The sequence below is a fragment of the Eptesicus fuscus genome, chromosome 1, assembly GCF_027574615.1.
Source record: "Eptesicus fuscus isolate TK198812 chromosome 1, DD_ASM_mEF_20220401, whole genome shotgun sequence".
In the NCBI taxonomy this organism is placed as follows: domain Eukaryota; kingdom Metazoa; phylum Chordata; class Mammalia; order Chiroptera; family Vespertilionidae; genus Eptesicus; species Eptesicus fuscus.
In genome coordinates this window covers 11,495,377-11,513,451 of record NC_072473.1, presented here as the reverse complement: position 1 = coordinate 11,513,451, position 18,075 = coordinate 11,495,377, and the positions used below count along the sequence as shown (strand labels likewise).

Sequence of the window (18,075 nt, the reverse complement as noted above, 5' to 3'; positions counted from 1 at the left end):
AATGAACTATCCTGTATAATAAAAGCCTAATATGCTAAGTGTCTGGTCGTCTGGTCAACCAATCAAAGTGTAATATGCTAATGATATACTAAGGCTGCTCAACAGCTCGCTATGACGTGCACTGACCACCAGGGGGCAGATGCTCCGACTGGTAGGTTAGCTTAATGCTGAGGTCCAGCTGATCGGGACTGAGCGAGATGGGCCAGACACGCCCTGGAGCCCTCAGTCCCTCCCTGCTGGCCAACCTCCTGCGTCCCTCCCTGGCCCCGATCATGGGGTCCCACTGCCTGGCCTGCACCCTCTCGCAATCTGGGACCCCTCAGAGGTTGTTGGAGAGCTGGTTTTATCCCGATCCCACAGGCCAGGCCAAGGGACCCTACTGGTACACGAATTTGTGCACCAGGCCTCTAGACACTTACAAGGGAACAATGATTCAAATAACAGCAGATCCCATGTTAAAAACTATAGAAGCCAGAGGAAATGGCACACTGTTTTTCAAGTGCTGGAAGAAAAGAACTGTCAACCCAGAATTCTATCCCCAGTGAAAATACTCTTCAGGAATGAAGGTGCAATCAAAGCAATCTCAGATGAAGCAAAGCTTAGAGAATTTGTGCCAGGCCCTGCAATGGCTATAGGTAGTCCTTCAAGCAGAAGGACATGGTAAAAGAAGGATCTGGAACATAAGAATAAAGAGATAAGAATTACATAAATTCTACAGTCTTTTCCAGAAAATAGAAGAAGAGGAAAGACTTCATAACTCATTTTATAAGGCCAGTATTGCCCTGATTCCAAAACCTTAAGACAGTACAGAAAACCACAGACCGGTATCCCTCAAAAAATATGGATCACATACTTATGTACAAAATATTAACAAAACATATCCAACAACATATAAAAAACTATACACTCTAACAAGTGGGTTTTATTTCAAGGATGTAAGGCTGGTTCAGTATTCAAAAATAACTGTATTTAGTCCACTGTATTAAAAAGCTGAAGAAAAATCATAATGCAGAAATTCATTAAACTAAATTAAACATTTATTCATAATAGAAACTCAGAAAACTAAGAATAAAAGGGGACCTTTCTCAATTTCATAAAGAACATTTACAAAAAAACCCTGCAACTAACATTAAACTTAATGCTGAAAGTGCTTTCCCTTTAATAGTGCTTTCCCTTTAATATTAGGAACAAGGCAAGGATGTCCACTCTCACTACTGCTATTCAACATAGTCCTGAAAGTTCTTACCAACATAATAGGCAAGAAAATGAAATAATAAAAGACATACAGATTTGCCCTGACTGGTTTGGCTCAGTGGATAGAGCGTCAGCCTGTGGACTGAAGGGTCCCAAGTTCGATTCCAGTCAAGGGCATGTATCTTGGTTGTGGGCACATCCCCAGTAGGAGGTGTGCAGGAGGCAGCTGATTGATGTTTCTCTCATCGATGTTTCTAACTATCCCTCTCCCTCTCTGTAAAAAGTCAATAAAATATATTTTTTTAAAAAAGACATACAGATTTGAAAGGAAGAAATAAAACTGCCCCCATTTTCAAGTGGTATGATGGTCCCCAATGAAAATCTTAAGAAATCTACATAAACCTATAACTAGTAAGTGAATTCAGCAAAGTTGTAAGATACAAAATCAGCATACAAGAGTAAATTAAATCTCTATATACTAGCAGTGAATGTGTGGAAACTGAAATGAAAAACAGTACCATTTGAAATTGCTCAAAAACCAGGTATAAATCTAAAAATGTATAGAATTGGTATGCTGGAAACTAAAAAATGCTGATGAAAGAAATCAAAGGTCTAAATAAATGGAGAGATATACCGTGTTCATAGATTGGAAGACTCAACATAGTAAAGATGTCAATTCTCCCCAAATTCTTCTATAGGTTTAGCACAAGCTTACTCTAAAAGTTATATGGAAAGGTAAAGGAACTAAAATATTGAAAAACAAGATCAAAGTAAAGTGGGAAGAATCACTCCACCCAATTTTTAAACTTACTATATAGCTTCAGAAATCAAAATTCTCTAGTATTGGTGAATGGATAAACACATAGATCAATGGAACAGAATAGAGAACCCAGAAATAGACCCGTACAAGTATAGCCAACTGATTTTTGTCAAAAGATACAAAAAGCAATTCAATGCAGGAAAGGCAGATAGCCTTTTTAACTGGTGCTTGGAGCAATCATACTTCCATAGGTAAAACAGTGAACCTCAACCTAAACCTCACGACTTACACAAAAATGATTGAAATGGATTGTGGATTTAAATATGAAATGTAAAACAAACTTTTACAATTTAGACATACGGGGAAAATATTTAGGACAGTGGGGTAAGTGAAGAGTTCTTAGACCAGATACCAAAAGCACAATCCAGAAAAGAAAAATAGCTCTAGACGGTTTTGCTCAGTGGATAGAGCGTCGGCCAGTGCACCAAAGGGTCCCAGGTTCAGATTCTGGTCAGGGGCACGAACCTTGGTTGCAGGCCCCTTCCTGGCCCAGGCCCTGGTTGGGGCTCATGCAGGAGGCAACCAATCGATGTGTTTCTCTGACATCGATGTTTCTGTCTTTTCCTCTCTCTTCCAGTCTCCCTAAAAATCAATGGGAAAATATCCTCAGGTGAGGATTTAAAATAATAACAATAATTAATTAATTGGACTTAATCAAAATTCAAATCTTTATGAAAAATATCCAGTTAAGGGGATGAAAACACAAACTACAGATGGAGTGAAAAATGTTTCAAACCTATCTCTGAAACAGGACTTGTATCTAGAATATATAAAGAACATTCAAAACTTAAATGGTAACAAAGACGACAGACATTTCACCAAAGGGGATATATGGATAGCAAATAAGCATATGAAAAGATGTCAACATGGTTGGCTATCAGGGAAATGAAAAAAAAAAAAAAAAACGACAATGAGATGTCATTACTTGCCTATTAGAGCAGCCAGAATAAAAAATAGTGACAATACCAAATGTTGAGGATGTGAACAAACTGGTGATGGGAATGTAAAATAATACAGCTCTTCTGGAAAATAGTTTGTCCATTTCTTTAGAAAACTAAACATACTCTTATATGACCCAGCAGTCATCCTTCTGGGCATTTATCCCAGAGAAATGAAAATGTATGTCCACACAAAAGTCTGTACACAAATGTTCATAGCAGATTTATTTGTAATATCTAAAAGTTAAAAACCAAATGTCCTTCAATAGGTGAATAGCTAAGCAGGCTGTGGTATATCCACACCATCCAACACTACCTAGCAATTAAAATGAATGAATTATTGATTTTAAAAAATTGGATGAATCTCAAAGGAATTTATGCTGAGTGAAAAAATGTTACATATTGTGATTGCATTAATATAACATTCTTGAAATGACAAAATTGTAGAAATGAAGACTAGGTTAGTGGTTACCAAGGTTAAGAGGAGGGCATAAAGGGATGTGGGTCAAGTTATAAAGGGGCAAACATAGGACCTTGGTGGTGATGGATTGTTCAGAATTGTTACTGTGGTCATAGATACCGGAACTTACACATGTGGTAAAATATATAGCATGCACACACACACATGAGAACCTGTAAAACCAGTGAAATCTGAATAGAATCTGGGCATTGTACCAGTATACATTTCATGTGTTTGACAGGGATTTATGTAAGATGAAACCACTGGGTTAAGGGTATATGGCATCTCTACTATTTTTGCAACTTCCTGTGAACCTATAATCATTTCTAATTAAAAAGTTTAAAAAGTCAAAGCATTAGATAAAGGTCAATGGTGGTTCTCAATTAAAAATTTAGTAAAATAGAAATAAAATGATGTGTTTGCAATATTAAAAAAAAGAGAGAGCCCATGGACATGGATAGCAGTGTGGTGATGGAGGAGGTGGAGGGGGTGGTGAAGTGGAAGAGAGCATAGAGGGGATAAATGGTGATGGAAAAAATCAAATATATATCAGACCAATAGCCAGCATCATGCTTGATGGGGACATCCTATCTAATAAAGAGGGAATATGGTAACTGACCATCACTCCATCACAAAGATGGATGCACCCACAGCTGAGGCCAAGTTCCCTTAAGGAGCCTTAACGAGCAATCAGCAGGGACTTGAGGCTATGCCCTCCCCCGCCTCCATGGGGCTTGACAGGGGACCTCAGGCTGCACCCCCTGCCCTCCGCCCTGGCGTCGGGCTGGGGGACCTAAGGCCACACACCCCCAGTGCCAGGCCAGAGGACATCAGGCCATGCCCCCCACTGGGAAGGGCTTGACAGGGGACCTCAAGCCGCACCCCACACCCTGGCGACAGGCTGGGGGACCTCAGGCTGCACCCCCCGCCCCAGTGCCAGGCCAGGGGACCTGAGGCCATGCCCTCCCCTGCCCCCATTGGGCTTGACGGGGGACCTCAAGGTGCTCTTCCCATCCTGGTGCTGGGCTAGGGGACCTCAGGCTGTGCCCCCTGCCCCAGTGCCAGGCAGGGGGACCTCAGGCTGCGCCCCCCACCAGGTGGGGCTTGACAGGGGACCTCAGGCTGTTCCCCCCTGCCTGGCTGGGCTTGACAGGTGACCTTAGGCCGTACCCCCCACCCAGCAGGGCTTGATGGGGGACCTCAAGGTGCACCCTGGGGGAACTCAGGCTGCACCCCTGCCCAGCAGGGCTTGACAGGTGACCTTAGGCTATGTCCCCCACCTGGCGGGGCTTGATGGAGGACCTCAAGGCACGCCCCCTGCCCCGGTCTGGGCTGGGGGACCTCAGGCCACGCCCCCATCCTGGCACTGGGCCAGGGGACCTGAGGCTATGCCCCCTGCCTGGCAGGGCTTGACAAGGGTGGGACTGGCCGGGTCTGGATCTAACCCAATTGGGGTGGGGGGGTGGCCAGCTGGGTCTGGGTCTCACGTAATTTTGAGGTGCATGTGGGTGGGTGGGGACTTGACTCTGGGTCCCGTGGTGAGCCCCAGATTCTGACAGGAGGAAGGTTTTCATATATGTTTTACTAATTTTCTTTCATCTCTAACACTTCTATTATAGAGAAAGGGAAAATAGCAATATCAAATTATTTCCTCTAATTAATCCCCCTTTAATGTGCACAAATTTCGTGCACCGGGTCACTAGTATTATAGGAAGTCTCATTAAAACTATGCCTGCTGTTTTCACTTGGATTTTACATTCTAAAAGTTTGCTAATGCAATTAGACAAAAATCAAAGATATTCAAAGGAGGGATAAAAGATTACTATTCATATCATCTACTTAAGTAATCTAAAGAAACCACTAAAAAGCTTTGTTAAAACTAATGATAGTCTAAAGGTGGTATTATACAAAATAGGTCCAGAAATCAATAAATAGCTTACCTAATTAGAAATGATAATGGGGAAAAATATCTCATTCAAAATAGTAGTAAAAATATTAAATGTCTGGAAATAAACCTAACAAGCAAAGGGCAGAAACTGAATGAAATTCAGGTGCATTAAAGAATAATTTGAATAAGTCAAGAGAGAAATTATGGTTCTTTAATAGAAAAAATAAGTAAATAAATTACTTTCAATAGGATTTGAGGTTTGTTTTTTTTCCCTTATTTTTTTAAGAATTGAGGGTAACTTTTCCTTCTGTCTTGAACATTCCCATATTTTTAGTTTTTAAAAATTTTCTTTTATTAAATTATAGCTTATCTGAACAGTTAATACTAATAATTTTAGTAAAGTGCTCTTATTAATAGTGTATATGCATAATATATGTGCAGCTAGAATTAATCATAGAGCTGTAATTAGAAACTATATTTCTGATTACTTTTTCAGAAATAAGTCTTGTTGCCAGATTGTGTGTTTATGCCTATGATAATTTTTAAATACATGCACTTTTTTTTAATGAGTAAGTAGTTTGGATTTTTTTTTCCTCAGTCAACTCCAAACTTGTCTAAAACATTTTGTGTTAAGATACAGTTGAAGTATGGTGGTTAACAAAGGCAAGGGGTGAGGAAGGAGGGATGAAAAGGGTAAAGGGAGGGATAAATGGTGATGGAAGGAGACTAGACATTGGGTGATGAGCACACAATGCCATATACAGATGATGTATTATAGAATTGTACACCTGAAACATATAAAGTTATTAACCAATGTTACCTTAATAAATTTATTTTTTTAGAGATACAGTTGATACTACATAAGAATTTTGCTTAGATGTTAACCTCTGATGTACTGTGTATTTGAGCAAATACCATCCTGTCTCATTTCACTTACTTACAAGCTATTATTGCTATCTTCTTTTTGTTATAAAGATGTTTGTAAGACTGTGTTTGAGTTAATTATTTTAAGTGATTGTTAGTTAACAGTTATCTTATCAATAATGTATTGTGGTTAGTTCAGCAAACATTTAAGCAGCACTTGTTTTACCGACGAGGAAACAAGAGGTTCAGGTAATCTTGCCACAACCACATAGCTTGAACTTTGAAGCCTAGCATAACGGTTATGTCTGTTTTAGGTAGGAGGGCTTCTTTGAGCCTCTGGAAACCAGAAGAAATTATTAACCTTGTTCCTGAGAATCTTAAATTAGCCAACCCAAGTAATGCATTAACCAGTTTTCTAGTACTCCGATTTTTAGCCCTAGAAATGGAAGTGGACCCGTTAGGGTAAAGGACTCATCAGAATCCCCTCAAATATTTGTACTTGTCATTTCCTGTGGCAAGATGAGCAGGAAGAAAGAGAAGCTAACACTTACTGGCATGGCTAGGCATAATGAACTTTACCACAGCCTTCAACATAACTAGCATCCAGATCTTGTGGATTGGAAAACTGAGACTCATGTTAAGTAACTTGCCCACAGTCACACCTATAATAAAGGATAAAGCCAGGTTTTGAAATCATATATCAGGCTCCAAAGCCCATGATCTTTCCAACACTGTGATTTCCCAGACTGTCTAATCACAGGAATCATCTAAGGTGCCTGTTTAAAAAATGAAATACTGAGCCATGGGGCTTTTGGAACTTCTGATTCATTTTTGGTTTGGGGTTAAGCCAGGTAATGTATCATGAATGGGAATCTTAGGTGATTCTGATCATCAGGCAGGTATGGGAAATACTACAAACTCCACAAGTACTAAGAAGTAGGATATGAAATAGTAGGAAGGCAGGAATAGGGCTGTCTGGGAGTAGACAGAGGCACTTAAAAAGAAGTTGACATTTTAATAATTTTCAATGTTATCAAAGTAAGGACAGTAAAATTGGATTGTGGAAATTATAAAATTGCTCTAGGTTCCTTAACCTGCACAGAAAAACTATCTTTTTATTAGTATTTCCCTTTCATGTGACAACATGTGTGCAATCCTTTCTTTGGCATTATTCTTGCTTACACTTGGGTACAAAGGCACCACTGAAGGATATAGATAAAACTATTTTGGACACAGAAGAGAAAGAAGTAATTAGAAATAACATAAGAGCAGCTTTAAATACAGAATCAGTAATTTCCTCAGGTGTAAAAATCTCACAAAATCTTAAATAACTTTAATCCTTAAAAATCACAGGATTATAACATTTCCAAGCTGGAAGAGCTCTTAGGCATCCACATATTTTATGCATGAGGAAAGCCACAACTCAGAGAGGCTTAAGGGCTTGCCCACAGTTAGGGGCAGACTTTCAAATCCATCCTGGCCAAGGTTCCACCAAACTCTTATGGATTGCATGTAAGTACCAGAAAATAGCGACTTTTCCAAGTTCATGCTGCTTTTTAGAAATAAATTTAGTGACACATCATGTTTACCGTATCTTCTCTACTTCATCTAATATTATAGTTTCTTCCTCTTTTGATTACCCTATTGAGAATATAAATATATTCAAAGGTATATCTTTTAGGAGATTATGCAGTTTGAAATATAATCATTGATCAATGATGTTAGGCAAAGGAACCATTACCTCCTTAGAATAGTGTATTTAACAAATGGCCACTTTCAGAAAATGTGTTAAGGAAGAACTCTGGTCTTTTCCACTTATTATAAAATTTTATTTTATAAACAGAGAAAAATGAACATAACTAGATGCCTATATGTGAATTCTAACAGTAATATATGTCAGCATTTCTGTGTAGTAGTATCAGTTTTGGATTCAGACTTGTGTTCAGTTATCTTATCTACAAACTTAATAGTTCTGTGATCTTTAACAGGTTATTAAATCTCAACCTAACTTTTTCCCTTTACTATACATAATAACATACCTCTCATGGCTTGCTAATGATTAGTTGAGATTAAATGAGAGAATGTGTATAACACAACTAATACTATACTTGGAACAAAATAAGAATTGAATAAATGATAGCTGTTATTAGTATTTCCTTGAGCCAGTATGTATTAGAAGAATTAATTTCTGAATGAGGGCTTTAGTTTATTGCTTTATTCAATTTTTATCATAATCAGAAGATATGATCTGTACAATTTCTGCTTTTAAGAATTTTGGATTTTATGGTCTAGAACACCATTAGTCTTTTTTTTTATATATCTTTATTGTTGATAGTATTACAGATGTCCCCTATGTTTGTTTTTTTTTCCATTGACCCTATTGTCTGTGTCCATTAGCTATGCATATATGCATATAAGTTTTCTGGTTAATCTCCCTCCACCCACCGCCCCACTCAATTAGTCTTTATAATTTTTCATAGATACTTGAAAAAACCTATATTCTTTTTTTAATATATTTTTATTGATTTCAGAGAGGAAGGGGGAGAGAGAGAGAAACATCAACGATGAGAGAGAATCATTGCTCAGCTGCCTTCTACACGCCCCACACTGGGGATCGAGCCCGCAACCCAGGCATATGCCCCAGACCGGAATAAAACCTGGGACCCTTCAGTCCGCAGGCTGACACTCCATCCACTGAGCCACACCGGCCAGGGCTAACCTATATTCTTTATACATTATAAAATTCATTATCTACTTATTCTCATATAAATTATGTCATATGCTTGGTCCTTATTTTGTGCATTATGCTAATTGGCATTAGTGTGCTAAAATTCCTGCTTCTGTTTTGTTTCCATTTATTTCATGTTATAGTCCCCAAAATACCTTTTGTTTTTTGTTGTTAGGTTAGTCTGTGATTAAATGTTCAATACTATTTTGCATTTATTATTTTAATAATATATTTGGGAAAAAATAACATGCTAATTATAGAAAATTTGAAAAAAAGAGAAGCAAACACAGAAGGAAATGAGCATCTTTATTGTTTCTATGAAATACCATTACTAAAAGATTTAAATGTGATTAAGAGTAGGGGTTTTAGAATCAGATTTGGGTTTGAATTTAGGATCTGCTTATTAACCTTAGGCAGGATATTAGGTTTTTTCATTTATTGTAATATTTATTGAGCACTTACAATCTGTTAGGCATTTTGCTAGGGATTGAGGACACAGTGCTTAAAAAGATGCTTAATTTCTTCAGTTGTAAATTAGTGATAATGCCTCAGAGTTATCAGAAGCATCAAAGATGATCTATAGGACTTAGCATTTACCTGGTGCATGGTAATTCCTTAGTAAATGGTAGTGGTTATTATTACTACACTAGAGGCCCAGTGCATGATTGAATCATGCACATGTAGGGTCCCCTACACGCTTTTCGCGGTGGAGCTGGGTGCCTGTCCGCTGGTGCACCAGGCCTTTCAGAAGCCTCAGGCTCGGAGGAGGTTTCTGAAAGGCCTGGTGCCGGAGCAGACAGGCACCCAGCTCCCCCACTTTTGATGATCCATGGCCGCTGAGGGGGGCTACCCTGCTGTTGAGAGGTGCAGGGGGCGGGACTCCCACCCCCTGTGCCTCTCAACGGCCAGATCTGTGGCCGCTGAGGGGGCCTGCCGTGGACACCCAGCTGTGCCTCTCAACGGCCGCTGAGGGGGGCTGCCCCGGACACCTGGCTACCCTGCTGTTGAGAGGCGCCTCAGTGGCAGTGGATCCGTGCCTCTCAATGGCCGGATAGGCCACCCTGAGTCCCGCCCCCCAGCCTCCCGCTGCCCAATCATGGGCGTAGCAGAGTGATGGTAATTTACATGTTACTCTATTATTAGATAGGATACAGTATATTAAGTACTACCGTACTTTCTGGCGTATAAGACGACTGGGCGTATAAGATTTTCCTGGGTTAAAAAGTCGTTTTATACACCGGAAAATACGGTATATTGGACTATATTGATGGGATTAGATATAATGGATTAGATATATTAGACTACCGTATATTTTTAGTCCAAATTAAATTACCTTTCTCATTGGCTTAAGGTTTTTGCCCTCACAGATTATTTTTGGCCTTAATTTACAAACTCTTGCTTTCTTTTTCTTTATGTTTTTCTTGCTTATCTGTTTTGTTTGGGTTTCTCTTTAAAGTAGTAAGTGATTATGTGGATGTTTTAAGCTTTTAAGTTTTTGTTATCAAGCATTTTAAACACATGCCACAGTATCACCGCCCCCTCTATGTACTCTTTCTTCCCCTCCCTGGCTCCAGTGGATTCTTTTGAAGCTAATCCTAGATACATCGTCAGATGTAAATATTTACATCTATATTTCTGAAAATATAAAGACTTTTAAAAACATAACTACCATATCATCATCATTCATAAAAACATCAGTAATTCTGTAATCCCATTGAATTTACAGTAAGACCCTTAATTTTAACTAGATACTTCACACTTTACATTTCTTACATTATTTTGGAATGATCTCTTCATCTTAAGTTTTTTATTGTGTTTGGGGTTTTTTATTTTTTTAAATATATCTTACTGATTTTTTACAGAGAAGAAGGGAGAGGGATAGAGAGTTAGAAACATCGATCAGCTGCCTCCTGCACACCCCCTACTGGGGATGTGCCCACAACCAAGGCGCATGCCTTTGACCGGATTCGAACACAGGACCCTTCAGTCCGCAGGCCGACGCTCTATCCAGAGCCAAACTGGTTAGGGTGGGGTTTTTTATTTTTGCCATATGGATTGTTTGTTAAGGAGGTTATGAAATAGTGATGAAAGAGTTATGGAACTGGAAAGACCTGGGTTTGAATTTTGCTTCTGCCATTCACTAATTAACTTTGCTGAGCCTTTGTTTCCTCATCTGTAAAACAGGGATAATTATGCATACCTCGTGATCTTAGGGTTGAATGTAATGCCTGTGTAAAGTACTATTCACAGTCTGCCAGTTACTATCTTATAGTGATTTGGACTGCAATAAGTAAGTAAAATTCTTGGTTATTGTATGGTTTTTTAAAACATTGCAAATTTTATATTTACTAGCTAATTACTAAAAATAGTGGTTTTTAAATATCCTTTTAGGACAGAAAATTTAGAATCTTTGTTTCTCCCTTCTTCCACTAACTCTTATTTTGAGTTCACATTAATTTAGCCTGAGATTATAGATCTTACCTTTAACTTTCTAAAAAGTTTTATATTGTTTATATTCTTATATCATTTTTTGCCTTCATTTTGACCCTTTTTTAAAGTGGGCTTAACTATTCTATCCAGTTATTTCTAGATATTAAGTTGGCATCCGTATACTTCACCATTTCTTTCCTACTTCAATATTCTTGAATTCTTATTTTGATTCTCTTTCAATGGTCTAGGACACACCTTTGAACAATTTATGAAAAAAGGTACTACCAGGATGGTGATATTTATAAGGCTTTGCAAACCTAAGAATAATTTCCTGTGGCATTTGTACATGAAAAACTAGGACAAGGTATAAAATTCTTAGATCATAATTTTTCCCTTTCAACTCTGTAAGTCATTACTTCATTGTCTTCTGGCATTTTATTGTTGCAGGGGAAAACTCTGAGGTCAATCTGGTTTTAGTTCCTTTGAAAATAACCTATTTTTTTCTGCTTGTATGCTTATAGGATTATATCTTTATCCTTGAAATTTAAAAACATTTGCCAGGACATGTCTTGGTGTTGATGATCTCTGTTGAACCTTCTCAGTCTCCAGTCTCAGGTATTTTTTTTCGGAACTGGAAAGTTTTCTTATACTTTTGATTGATTAAACTGCTCTGTTTTTTCTTTAGGAACATTTGTTATTCATAGATTATTTCTATGTCTGTCCTCCATAGTTTTTAAATACTTTCTTTCATTTTCTTTTTCATGTACTCAAGTTTGTCCTTCGTGGCATGGATTCCGTTTTCTGCAGTGTCAATTCTAATACTTGCTATTCACAATGCAGATTTAATTTTGGCTACCGTGTGTTTTTTTTCTTCTTATCTCAACATACTCTTGTTTCATAAGCAGAATTCCCCTTAGGGGTACACTCTAAAAAACATGAGGTGGATTCAGGCCTAAAATGTATCTATTTTCTTAAGGCCAAAACCACAGGACCAGAAAGGAAAGAAAAAACTTCTTAAAATGAAGGTATAACCAGAGGTCATTCCTATCCTTGTCTAGAAAATAAAACAGTCTTGACTACTAGCAGGTCTTTAGTTGCTGGAGGAATAGCAAAGCAGGTATAAGGGCACCTTATCTAGAATAAATGGATTTTTCTAATTACATTGATTGTTTTTTATCTTTAAAAATAATATATAATAAATGCATATAATTTTGAAAATACAGTACAAAGAAGAAAATCCTATGACCCAGGTAACTACTGATAAGATTTTATATATACTTTGCCACTTACATGCACACATATTGGGAGGGGGTGCAAAATTGGGGTCATAGTACATAGTTTTGTATCCCTTTTAATTTAATATATTGCAAACATATCTTTGCATCATTAATTTTTCTTTGAGGCCCTGATTTTAACCATTGCATAGTATTCCTACATATGGATAGATGTATTATGATTTATTTTACCAGTCCCCTGTTGGTCATTTAGATTGTTTTCTATTTTTCAGTATAATGAGTATGATGACTATCACTGTACATTAAGTCTTTATGCACATCTCTGATATTTCCTTAGGATAAATGAGGAGCTGATTCTTAATCCTGTCACATTGGTAAGGATTATATACCTTCCTTATTAAGAATATAAATGCTTGTTTCTTGTTGTTTCAATGTGATTGCATAGATTCTTTGGATTCTGAACAATTTGATCATATCTTAACTGAAGTTTGAGAGAGGTTTCTAATGCCTCATCCTCAGCACCTTCATGTAACTCTTGATATATACTTTGGGCAGGAAAACCATCACTGATATCATGAGTTTGGAAGGCAAATATACTTGAAGGTGGTTAAAAAAAAAAAAGTATGGTCCATGCTCATTCTTACTACCTGGGTCTCCACTAGGGCTCTGGACCCTTTCTTTTCCTCTTCCCTCCATCTTATTTGAGGCTGTTGTTCTCTGTGAGGAATTCTTTTTTCCCAATGTTCATATGTAACATTTCATTTTTAGGTAGGAAAATGTCAGTACATGGTGTATGTCCTACTAAGTTAAAGTTAGCATGTACTGGAACAGATAATTTTTTAGTCCCAGTATATTTGTATATGATGATCTGCTAAATCAAAGCATTTTTTACAATTTATTTTATATTTTCTTCAAAGGTGTCACACAGTAGCCTGGAAATGTACATTTTTATAACATGCCATTACAACAAAACAATCTGTTTAATGGGGCTACTTAAAATGAATTTTTTAAAATAGTAAAATGTTTTTATTTTAAACATTTCCAAATTTTCCTTTAAATACTTGGGAACATTCTAGATGTCCTAAAATCTTGATTCAGAATGATTTGAATTGGTCAGCCTCTTTAATTTAAACCAGGAAGATGATCTTAAGTGATAATTATATACCATAACATTAGAAGTTATTTTGAAAATAATTCCTACTAGTGGGGGAGGGCACTGGGGGGATAAGGACTCATATGTAATACCTTAATCAATAAAGAAAAAATTTATTTAAAAAAGAAAATAATTCCTACTGAAACTCAAGCTGACAGTTTCCTTTATCTGATTTGTTCTGATGAGACCCATAGTGTATGTTATCTAATTTTTTACTTTTACACATTTCAGACTAACAGAGTAAAGCGTGATTAGAATTTTCTAACCTTTTCCAGTATTTCACATAATATTTGCATATGTACAATCTGCCAAGCTTTGCAGTTTTTTGGCTGGAAGGCATTATGGTGGGATGAGAGAGGATAAATACATTTGCCTCTCTTTTAAACTATAATTTTTTGTCTGCTCTCATTCTTTAGCCACATTGTATAAAAAAATACCACGCATATGAAAGATCTCTTCCACCCTACTTGATAGGAATTTGGCTGTACTAAGTGGTGAAACAGGTATCTTCAACACTCTCCTGTAGTTGTTCACTGAATTGCATTTAGAAGTTAACTATAGAAATGTTAAGTGTTTCACAGTCAATTGAGGCAAAAGAGGGGACAGGAAGTAGCATTTACTGAGCTTCTATTGTCCTTTGGTGGATCCTTTTAATTACAACATTACTGTGAGGTAGATATTATATGCATCTTATAGATGAAGAAACTGAGGCTCAGAATGTAAGTAACTTACCCAAGGTCAGATATCTATAGCAGTAAGTGACAGGATGGGGTTTGAATATGGTACTAGCCAGATTCAGACCACCTGTTTTCTCTGTTTCTTTGAATTAGAGGAATAAGTTTTCTAGTTTAATAGATGCTATTTCTTGAACTTTTGGAACTATAGGAATTGCAATATTGAGTCTGACTGATGGTCAATGTAACCTAATCTTTAACGAAGCCAAGAGTCATTTTTCAAAAGGGCAACTTCTTAGCTGCAGAACTAACTGTGCATTTATAACAGATAACATTTGAATCCTTGTTTTGATGAAATGATACCAAACATTTGTTGAAGTAAAAATCCGTTGTTGGTAGATCTTTGTAAAGATACTGCACTGCTATTAGCCTCCATATTTTCTTGCTTTAAAAATTAAATTGTTCAAAATTTTAATCTTTGCTAAACTCAGAAAAGAGGTAGATATTTTTGCAAAAAGTAGAGCATAAAATACCTTTAGATCATGTTTTACTCAATTTTTTTTTCTTGGATTGCTTTGTTAGTTAATTAGCTGGGTAAGGAGTTAAGAAAAGAATATATATTGTAAAATTTATGGATCACATGAAGCTGAAAATAGTAAAGAGGCTGATAGCCAGATTCGGAATCTAATCTATAGAAGCTAGCCATAGATCAGAACTGGAAAAAGATGAAACAAAAATTTAAAATAAGATTTTATTCATGAGACTATGAGTAACAAGTACAAAATAGAGGATACAGGACTTAGTTATAATGTCAATAAAGAAGACAAGTGGGGTAGAAAGGGGTCCTAATATAAGGTGACAGGAGATCTATTTGACTTTGGGTAGTGGGCACACAGTGTAATATACAGATCTTGTAACATAGAAACCCACACCTGAAACCTGTATGTTCCACGTTGACCAATGTCACCCCAATCAATTTAATAAACAAAAAAAGAAGATGAGGATCTAATCAACAGATAACTTAGTATGACTCAGCAATGTGTTGTGGCCATTCCAAAAATATTGCATGTATGAATTGCATTAATATTAAAGTTATTTAAGACAGTAGAGGGGATATGCCCTTTACATTGATCATATCAAGGTTGGAATGTTCACTGCATGCAATTCTGTATACCACTCTTTAAGAGGAATTGGTTGCATGCTCAGAAAGAAGATGGTCTCATCTGTGTAAAAGGAATGTTTGAAGCAACTTGAGCTATCTAGAAAAGAACAGCCTTGGGGTGGTTTGCAGTACTTCCTGTGACTTTGCAGATATAGTACAGGCAAGTCATCATATATTAGTAATCCTCTTAAAGGGAATTTGTTGCTGAGGAAAGTTACTGTATAATGAATTTTATCTAGCAGCCAAAGCTTATTCTCAAATGGTATAGTAGGCTGCCTGGTGAAGTCGTACATTCTTGTCTTGATAGTGTTCAAATATAGATGAGAATGGTGTAGAAAGAACTGAAGCATATGATGTATATTTGGAACAGATGACTTTCAAGATTTCCTTACAAATCCTAAACTTATTTTTATTCTAAGATCAAAAGGACTTTATGGAGCATTATTTTATCCTCAATAATCTACCTCACCTTAATAGTTATTTGCATTGATATATATATAGCTCTTTATAGTTTATAAACTGCTTTCTTATGAGTTAACTCAGTTTTGAGCCTAACAATGACCCATTGGGTAGACAGGGCAAGTATCCTCATTTTGAACAGATAAAGTAACAGGATAGGAGAAAATCTCAATTGCCCCCAAAAGCTTCTAAGTGGCAGACCTAGGACTCTACCCCTGGTCCACCAATTCCAAGTTTAATGTTTCTGCTGTACCAGTTTGCCTTAAAAGTAAGTTATAAGTTGTGATTCTTGCTTTGCATACATGAAAGTCGCAAGGAGCAGATGGTTCTCAAATTAAATTCCCATGGAAAATGTAAGTGTAGCTCTAGTTAGACCTGGGTTCTAAAAGCCTAATATTAGAAGAGATGTTGAGCAGATTATTATAGAAAAATAACCCTCTACAATTAATGAGAAAGTGTAGTTTGGGTTACTAGATGAATAATGATAACATTCACTAAGATACCAAACACAGGAGAAGTAGTAGATTGGTGGGCCACAGAGGGGGTGATTGAGTTGAATTTTGGACGTAATTAAAATAGCTAACATTGATTGTTTACTAAGTGCCAGGCACAGTGTTTAGGGTTTTATATCATTTATCTCATTTAGTCTTCAAAACTCTCTGAAGATAAGACTTTTTAATCTTTACTTTCCAAATGAAGAAACTAAAGCTTAGATAGTTTAAATCATATATCTAATGCTTCATAATTAGTGCAAGAGCAGAAATCTGATCTAGGTTTCTGACTCCAAAGCCAGTGTTCTTGAAAGAGCTAGTTTTAAGTTTCATCTGGGATGCCTGAATAAAAATAATCAGTGTTCAGTTGAATAAATGGTTGTGGCTTTTAGTAGAAAGATGTATCTTGGAGTTGAGTCTTTGCCATAGAAATGGGCCTCTGAAAGTGTCTTAGGAAAATAAAGATCTTATACCCGCCTCCCCTTTTCTGCATTTTGGCACCATTTCTGTGCTTTGTAACATTGTATAGGCATTTCCTAATATAGGAACATGGCAATGGTAAGATATGTACACATATAATACCTTAATAAAAAAATTTGAAAAAAAAATATAGGAACATACTGTATGAGTGTTTTAAAATGAAAGCTACCCTTTTTATGGATTAGTAGAATTGTGAGATCCTCTAGGATGGATCTCTAGGATGGGGGCCATGTTTGTTAACCTTTCTTCTAGCTTGGTGCCTAGAACATAGCAAGAATGAAATGAAATGGATGGATGGATGGATGGATGGATGGATGGATGGATGGATGGATGGATAAATAGGGATGGAGAGAATAGAGAAAGGAGTTCAAATTCAGAGCAGCTGCCTCATGAGGGGTATAGAGTAGTGGGTGGCTTACCTTTTATTTTCTAGTTGATAGTGCTCCAAAGATGGTTAGCTTAGATTCTTGTCCATTTGCTGAATTAACAAGTGGTCAAGGGAATTTACGCCTTTTTCCAGTGAGGGAACTGGAGAAGACACTATATGATCCTGACTCTGGTTTTGTTTTATTTTATTTTAAATTACACAAATTATACATATTCATTGTAGAAACATTAGAAAATTTAAACAAGCAAAAGCAAACAATTTAAATTGTCTAAAATTCTACCACCCAGAGATAGCCATTATTAACATTTTGATGTATATCCTTCCAGAGTTTTTCCCATAGAAATATATACATTGAAACATGTATATATTTATTTAAAATGGGATCATTACAATCCATATTGTTTTGTAAACTGCTTTTTCACTTATTACATGTGACTGTCTTTTCATGTCAATAAATTTACATCTTTATCATCATTTTTAATGACTGCATAGTATTCCATAATGTGGATGTACCAAATATATTTAACTAGTTCTCTGTTGTTAGGAATTTAGATTTCCAATTTGGAGTTCTTTTTGGAAAAAGTTATGGTGAGCATTCTTGTATGTACATCTTTGCACACTTGTCCATTGTTTTAAAAAAAAGTCGAAATGATGGGCCATTTTTAATACAGACTTATATTGCCTTCCTGAAAGGTTGAGCTGATTTACACT

The 18,075-nt window shown here is 36.7% G+C and overlaps 1 protein-coding gene across 6 annotated transcripts in view; it reads left to right on the top strand.

Annotated features, from left to right (window-relative positions):
* Positions 1–18,075, top strand: part of RPS6KA3 (ribosomal protein S6 kinase A3) — a 116,080-nt gene that overhangs the window by 11,515 nt on the left and 86,490 nt on the right. Inside the window, exon 1 of one of the 6 annotated variants that reach the window (XM_054720693.1) lies at positions 12,839–12,931. The exons of the other annotated variants lie outside the window; for them this stretch is intronic. The gene's annotated coding sequence lies outside the window, so the exon portion shown is untranslated. Of the gene's footprint in view, positions 1–12,838; positions 12,932–18,075 lie in introns of those variants that run through there. 6 annotated transcript variants of the gene reach the window in all.